We start from the raw sequence: 7339 nt of genomic DNA on the forward strand, positions 1-7339 counted from the left end.
CAGCTGGGGTCACCCGCCGTGGGGCTGGGGAGGGGGAAGGGGCGGCAGGCAGTAAGGCGCAGGAAATGCTCAGCAGCCGCAGCAATGCCCGCTCAGGCTCAAGAGCACAAACTCCGCGGTGGTCCATCTCCGTTCTTCAGAGCTGAAGCGTAAGCACAGTGTCTGCTGCTTGCGTCCATACTCAGTCTGCCCACTGTTGGGGTGCCAGTACTAAACAAGCGTAATCTTAACTTCCCGTTGTCAGACCAGGGCTTTTGTTTTTCCCCACTTGAGTGACCACTTGTCTGTCATTGCTTTAAATTTATTTCTGCTTATGTTATATATATATATATTGCACCATGGTATCTACTCAACACGATTCTGCCTCTCTGTTGGATGCGTGACTGGTCTGCGCACATAGGCCCACTTCCCGTGGCTGGGGGCACGCTGCTAGCTGATGGAGGGGCAGACAGCTCTGTGCCTTGATGTGATGTGTCACTGCTCTGCCCCTCCTGTCCTGTGCTGCGCCCATGTTTGGAGCGCCTGTGGCTCTGTGGTTGGCACCGGCTGGGTGAGCTCTGGCTGTTGAGGGAAATAGTCCTGCTCTTCCTCTGGTCTCTGGCTGTGTGTTCACGCCTCCTCTTTGTGTCAGCTTTAGCAATTGCGTGGTTCTGGGATGTGGAGGAAGTTGGAGAAGAAGGCTTGAATGGCTTACCCCTGGCAGGAGTTGGAGTTCCTGTTCTTCCCTCCTTTGCCTCTGCTGCCAGTTTGTCCTGGGCTGCCTCTGCCATGGGTTTTTCTGGTGACCGTGACTTGTATTGTTGGATCCTTCAATGAGCTAGCTGCCCTGGCAGAAGAGACTGCATGGTTTTCTGCTAGGTTAGTGACTTAAGTCAGCGTTGCAAGGGGTGTGAAACCTGCTAAAGCTTGTGGGGAGGAGGAAGAGGAAACTACTGTCAGAAGCAAGGCCAGAGGAAGGCAGTGGGGAGTGAGACCTCCCCTGAAGCAGTAGGGAGCTTTTACATTGGCCTAGCTGTTCCACAAAACTTTGCCCCGATTTGGACGTGGTTGCTAGTATATGTACTTTCTGGTACAACTGTGTTTAATGTGGATCTATCCCATCTGGTGACAATGCAGTCTTAGATTGGCTTAATTTAACCAATTTTTTTAATTACTAAAGTATACACTTGAGAAAGCAAGAAATTGTGACTAAAATTTGTGAGAAGTATGCTGCTGTCCTTTCAAGTTAAGATGTAGTAGTTCATTTGAACCATACTAGTTCATTTGAACTCACTTTGTATCATTGTCCTTTTGCCCCTCTTGATCCCTTTCAGTCAAGGAGAGAAACTGTGGAAAACCCTTTGTCAGGGTCTTCTGGTACATTGTGGTCTTTCTGTCAGTCTCTGATGCTACTACCTTTGTAGAAATTGCAGAAAGCCTGATGGTGTAATCACTTGATGTCACCAAAACATCCTTCCAAACTTTAACTGATAGGAAGTCCTTAAAATCATGAAGTAAAGATCCTGTAGTATTTCTGAGAAGTTCATATTTTTCATTATTAGTCATTAGTATTTACTGTTAGAACTTTGGTCATTCTTAGTGTTCATATGAATTACCTAACCCAAATACTGGAAACCTTCTAAATGAAGTTTACTGCAGTGGTTTTGTTAAGGAATGGCAGCGACACTAGTGTAGAGCAAGGTCATTGCAAAGTCCCAGTGTTTTTGCAGGGAGTAGTGTGGACATGAAGCACCTTCCTGTGCTGTGTTCCTTATCTTACAGCAAAGCAGAGCTGCAGCTTTCTACTGACCTTGCTGAGCAGGTGGGTGTAGTCTCCGTCCTTCCCATCAGTATACCTGTTGGAGCAGTTAAATAAACCTGTTGGGAGGCATATGGTGTATAGAAATGTCATAGTTTACTTCCTTAGAGTTGTAGAGAGAACTGGGAGGACATGGGTGAATCAGAGATCCTGAGTCACCAAATCCCTGTTTTCAGAGGGAGCTAGTTAAATCTTTTAAAAACAGGCTGCTACATAACCGCTTCAGACACGTGGCTGTCTTGCTTATCTGTTTCTCATGAAGTTCACATTGATCTCTTTTGGCTTTGAGATGTAATTGGGAATATCATAGTTACCCAAATCAAAGAAATAAAGGTGTATTTGCCTGCTTAAAATGCATATGAAGGGGGCATGGTCTGTCACTGTTGAGTTGCTGATATGTGATTAGATAATAATGGCTATAAAGATTCATGTCAGAAGCGTGGTTGGTTATTTCATAGTAAGACATGCTTTTTCTCCCTCCTGCCCAGTAGATAAAGAAATCTTTGAATTATAAAACCTGAAGAAATGATGGCCTATTGCATCACTAGGTTTGTAAACTTATGACATACCAGATCAGTTTGGGGTTGAAAACTTGAGGTTTAGAAACTGTTTTTTGAAAAGGGTAATGGAAAAGGCGATGAGTTCTGAAATATTTTTGTGAATTTGCAATCATATTTTTTTAAGTCCACTCTTCCTTTGAAACTTTGAAAATAATCTGGCTGAAATAGCATGCTTTTCCTTAATGAATCCCTCTTGTCAAATATGGACAGACCAAAGATCTAGCAAGAAAATGTGTTTGCAGTTCTCCTGCAGTGTGTTGATGACTTCCCATCAAATGAAGAAGTTGCTTGGGGAGGGGCCTTGGAGCAGTCCTTGAGTGGTCAGAACTGAGCTGTGCTGGCAAGTTCTAAGTATATAGTCAGGAATTCCTGGAGTGTTTTTAATATGCAAATAGTATTGTGAAATAATACTTTCTCCTTATCTTTAAACAATGAGAATTTCAGTTTCAGAGTTTAATGGAACAGGCTTTTGCAGTGATGTTTTGGGTTTATTTTTCTTCTCGTAAATAAAGAACATTTTCCCTTAATGAGTGAGGTTTACGCTGTAGCAGCCACATGGTCATTCTGAACCTAAATTTTTAGAAAGGAGAAGCAAGTTTGTGATGTGGAAATATATCTGCTCTAAGTAACAGTTAACGCTCTTGATGAAAAACAAATAATAGAAAAAGCAAAATTCTGTTGCTTGTGATATGTGCGATTATAAGAACTCTCTAGAAAAAACTTCAGTCTGTTCCAGTCTTTAAAAATACATCAGTAAAAAGCTGTGTATTTTTGCGATCATTTCTTTGTGCTTATCTGTCACTGTTGCTGGAGTTTAACATTTTTTCATGTTCAATTTTGTATTCACTTCACAAGACCCCAGCTGCAGAACAGATGATGGATAAACGAGGTAGCTGAAAGAATATAAATGAAACCATTGCCATTCTTGGTAAAAGTAGATCATGGGTTTTCTGGGTGGAACTGGTGGTTATAGTGTCTTCCCTTCAAAGGGATTTGTCTGAGGAGTCTTCCCTATAGGTTGAACTAAAGCACTGCTTTGTCTAGGCAGGCCTGCAGTGTAAGTAAGGCTGGCTGGTCGCTGAAGTTCCCTTTATCTGTGTTGGTTTTCTTCGGTGGCTTTGATTCTTGTCTAAGTGGGGCCAGCTGAGATCCGTTGCGTGCTTTTGTAGGCATGCAGGCTGAATAGGTCACTCAGGCCACTTTGTGGCTTTCTAGATTTAGGAATTTTTTTTCTCTCTTCTTTAGTAGTGTGTAACCAAAATCTGGTCACTAAGCATCTGTTTCCCAGGTAACAAAGTGTTTTGTCACTTTAAAATAAGAGTAATAGAAGAAAGGGACTTATTTAACCTATTTGGAATAGGTCTTATTCAGTAGTCAGAGAAACTAGTGTATGTGCCTAACGTGTGTACTTTGGTCTGCTTATTACTTTCTGAAGAAAACAGAAATCGGAACATGGGTAAACTTGTCCTTTCTGTGCTGACTTGCAGTGGGCGCAGTGCTGTGGTGCAGCTGACTTCCTAACCTGCTGCCTTACCGTACTGCCGGCGGCAGCTTCACCCCCCTTCCTCAGCGTGTGCTTATGGCGTGGGGTAATCTGTGTGTGGTTATGGTACCGTTGAAATCACTGAGGCTGCTCATGTGGGTAAACTCGGCCACATTTAAGGTGTTGAGGTATGTGACCAGGAACTCTGCTTGCATACAAAATCTGTTCGTTTTGCTTAGATTTACTTAGCTGTTTTTAGGAGGAATTTCCAAAGAAATGTTTGGTCTGGGCTTCTGTCCTTGGTGTTTGGGACTGAAAAGCAAGTTTGTAACTTACTTGGCAAGGCATGGTGGAAAGTATTGCAGAAGAACAGAAAAATATACAGTAAGTTGAAAGAGAAAGCTGCCAAACATATGCTTGTAAGTTTGCAATTATTATTTTTCATGTTTATGTGGTGGTTATGTTTATGATTTCCAGTATGTGATTGTAGAACAGCACCTTTCATAGCTGAACGGTAGTGATGTGGAGGACAATCTTAGTGGGATGCTGGTGAGTTACATGTGTATATCTCTGTCCATCCTGCCAGGACCTGGTGCTCCTAATCAGAGTGCTTCTAGATTCCTAATTCTTCATTTTTTGTGGAGATTACAGTGAATATGCTGTTCTACTCGGTGTCTAGTCAGTGATTTACTTACTTTTAAAATCTGTGACTGTATCTTTCAAATGTAAATTAAAAAAAAAATTGACATAAAGAAAGGGGGGATGTATTGAAAGATAGGACCCAATGTTAGAGCATTTTATTCTAGGTAATTGTACTAGAGTAAAGAAGTTTCGTTGACGATCCCTCTCAAATACGTTTCATCAAAATGCCTCGCACTGAAATCTTTTTAAGCCTTTTCAAATTTAATAGGAAGTTGTTACAATCATTCCTAATGGAGATTAGAGAAATGTGTCCTTAAATCAGGTTGTCTTGATTTGGTTAGTGCACCTAAATTGTTTTAATTTAAAAAAAAAAAAAAAAAAAGTTGGCTGTCCTAATTATGAATTACAAAAGTTAGGGTTTTTTAGTGGTGATTCTGTTTCTTCGTTGTTTGATTATGATTTATGTTAAGTAACAGCAAACTGAAAAATCTTATCTCTATCTCAAATTGCTAATAGGAACTTAAAATGTTAATTTCTTTGGTTTTGGTCTTTTTAAGGTTTTTATCTGGGAATGTTTTAAAAAAAAAAAACCCCACACTGAGAAGGGAGCTTACAGTGGAAGTAGTAACAGAATCTGCAAGCTGTCATAACATTGCTGTAGCACAGCAGCAGGATCAATTGCTGAGGAACTGATATTAATTAAACCTGTGCAACTGATCTTCAGTGTGTAGTTGCAGAATTAGGACAGTTTATTTATGTGTGTGTCCGCAATGTAACTGTAATTATACAAGCTCTTACAGTCATTCAAGTTTTAAATATAGATTTGAAGAGGTTTGGCTCTTTACCCTGGAGTGTCTCACTTAAGTTGGCTAAGCACCTCTCGTGTAATTACATTAAGAACTAAAGTTATGGAGATGATAGTTTTCTATTTTGAGAGGGAAGAATATCAATGTTAAAATCTCTGGAAAGCAGGGATTGCAAATAAAATATTCATTAGGAAGGTGGCAACTATAAAATAGCAATCTGTCTGTCTTGGGCTAGGTGGGCTTTGGGTAGCTTTGTTTTTACCCATATGCATCTGTGAAATCATTGGCCACTAAATAGCAAATGTGCTGATTTAGCTGTCTTGGCTTAGCTTCTTGACAACCTTGTACTCAGAACTGTGTTATTTAGAGTCACCATTTCTGCTGTTCTTACTTTGTGCAGTAAACAATATGACTTAAAAAGTTATTGGTACATTTTTACTGTAGTAAATCATTGTAAAAAGTCCCCAAAGCAAACTCCATCCTAATAACCTGCTTTGGGAGGAAAAAAGAAGGGAAAATGTCTAACTGCCATTGATGACTACAGAAACATTCCTACTGAAATTATGGTTTACAGAGCCAAGAACCCTTTGCTTGGATCTTGATGCAGGCCTTTCTGGCTAAATCAATTGGTTTAGTATCTCAAGGAGATGCAAATACTGAAGTGTCATAAGGGAGTGCCAAAAAAAAACCAAACCACCCACCAAAACCCCCATGTGGTTACTTAATGTTATGTCTTACAGGGCCTTACGCTTATGTGGGCAGGAAATAGAATAAATTCTGACTAACTTACTTCTTTTTTCTCTCACTTGTATGTGCAGAATTCAGTTTAAAACCATGTATAGAAGTTTAAACTGTGTAAATGCATTTGTGATCTTTTTGAGAAGATACTGTGCTGCTCATTTGAGATTTAGATATCCCTGTGAGTTTAGGTAATAATTTAGGTGGTCTGCTTTTTGATAGTGGCAGATTTGTAACAAAAGTAACAGCGAAGTAGCTGTCTGCAATGGAAGACCATTATGAGGAAATGCAGATTAGCATGTGGACTGTAACATTATTTTAATATCTGCAGAAGTTTTCCATAATTCTCTGTCACACAATATAAATCCTGGTTTTGTTGCTACTCTTTCATATGACTAAAAGATTAGATCAAGAACATGAGAAATAGTAGATGTTGTCGTTATGATCATAAACTAAACAACATTAAGCAGTCCAGTAAAGCAGACTAAAACATTGTTTTGCCTTCCTGATGATCTCTTCAAGAGGAGTCCTTGCATATGCAGCAGAATAATTACTTTATGGTTAACATTTACTTTGTGAAAATTAAAAGTAGCCAGGCCTCAGACCTAGTGATGCACTGTACGTAACTTATGCTTGCGTAGAGGAGAAGTCTAAGGTATGGGGTGATGTATTTTCAAACTGACAAGACACAAGGATAGACTAAGGAAATCATTTGCTGCAAAATATTCCCTTCAAGTGTTTTATGAATGAGAGGAGGTTTTGAACAGAGAAAATGCCTGTCAGATGGTTGGCAGACTCACTCGTGTGGTGTGACTCTTTATGTAAATCAGGCTTTCTGTTTGGTATTCTAAGTTTTCTGTTTGAAATTCTAAGACTCTACAATCTGCAGGCATGATGCTCTTGAATGATTTTTAGAGTTCATATGTCAATAGTAATGGGGCTTTAAATAGTTGTATTGTGGTTTTGCATCAGAGAGAGTCTAACAGTACTCAGCACACGTGTACAAACTACCTTTTTTCTTTTCATGAACCTATGATATGCCTTCAGTAACAGTCGTTACTGCTGACGATTTTCTATGAATAAACAAAGCAGAGCTAGTGATGATCAGTTTGCGCAATGTGATTTTGACGTTTCTAAACTTCCAGAATGTATTTTTGTATTTTAAGCTGGATATAATACAAAGAGAAATTGGAGAAGCCATATGTAGTGAAATGTATTCCATCTGACAAAGTTTAAAAAAACAAGTTATGTGCAAGAGAATTCCAGATTTTCCATCTTTCTGGGCACCAGATGTTAATTTAAGTAGGAACAC

The sequence above is a fragment of the Egretta garzetta genome, unplaced genomic scaffold (assembly GCF_000687185.1).
Source record: "Egretta garzetta isolate BGI_Z169 unplaced genomic scaffold, ASM68718v1 scaffold425, whole genome shotgun sequence".
Lineage (NCBI taxonomy): Eukaryota > Metazoa > Chordata > Aves > Pelecaniformes > Ardeidae > Egretta > Egretta garzetta.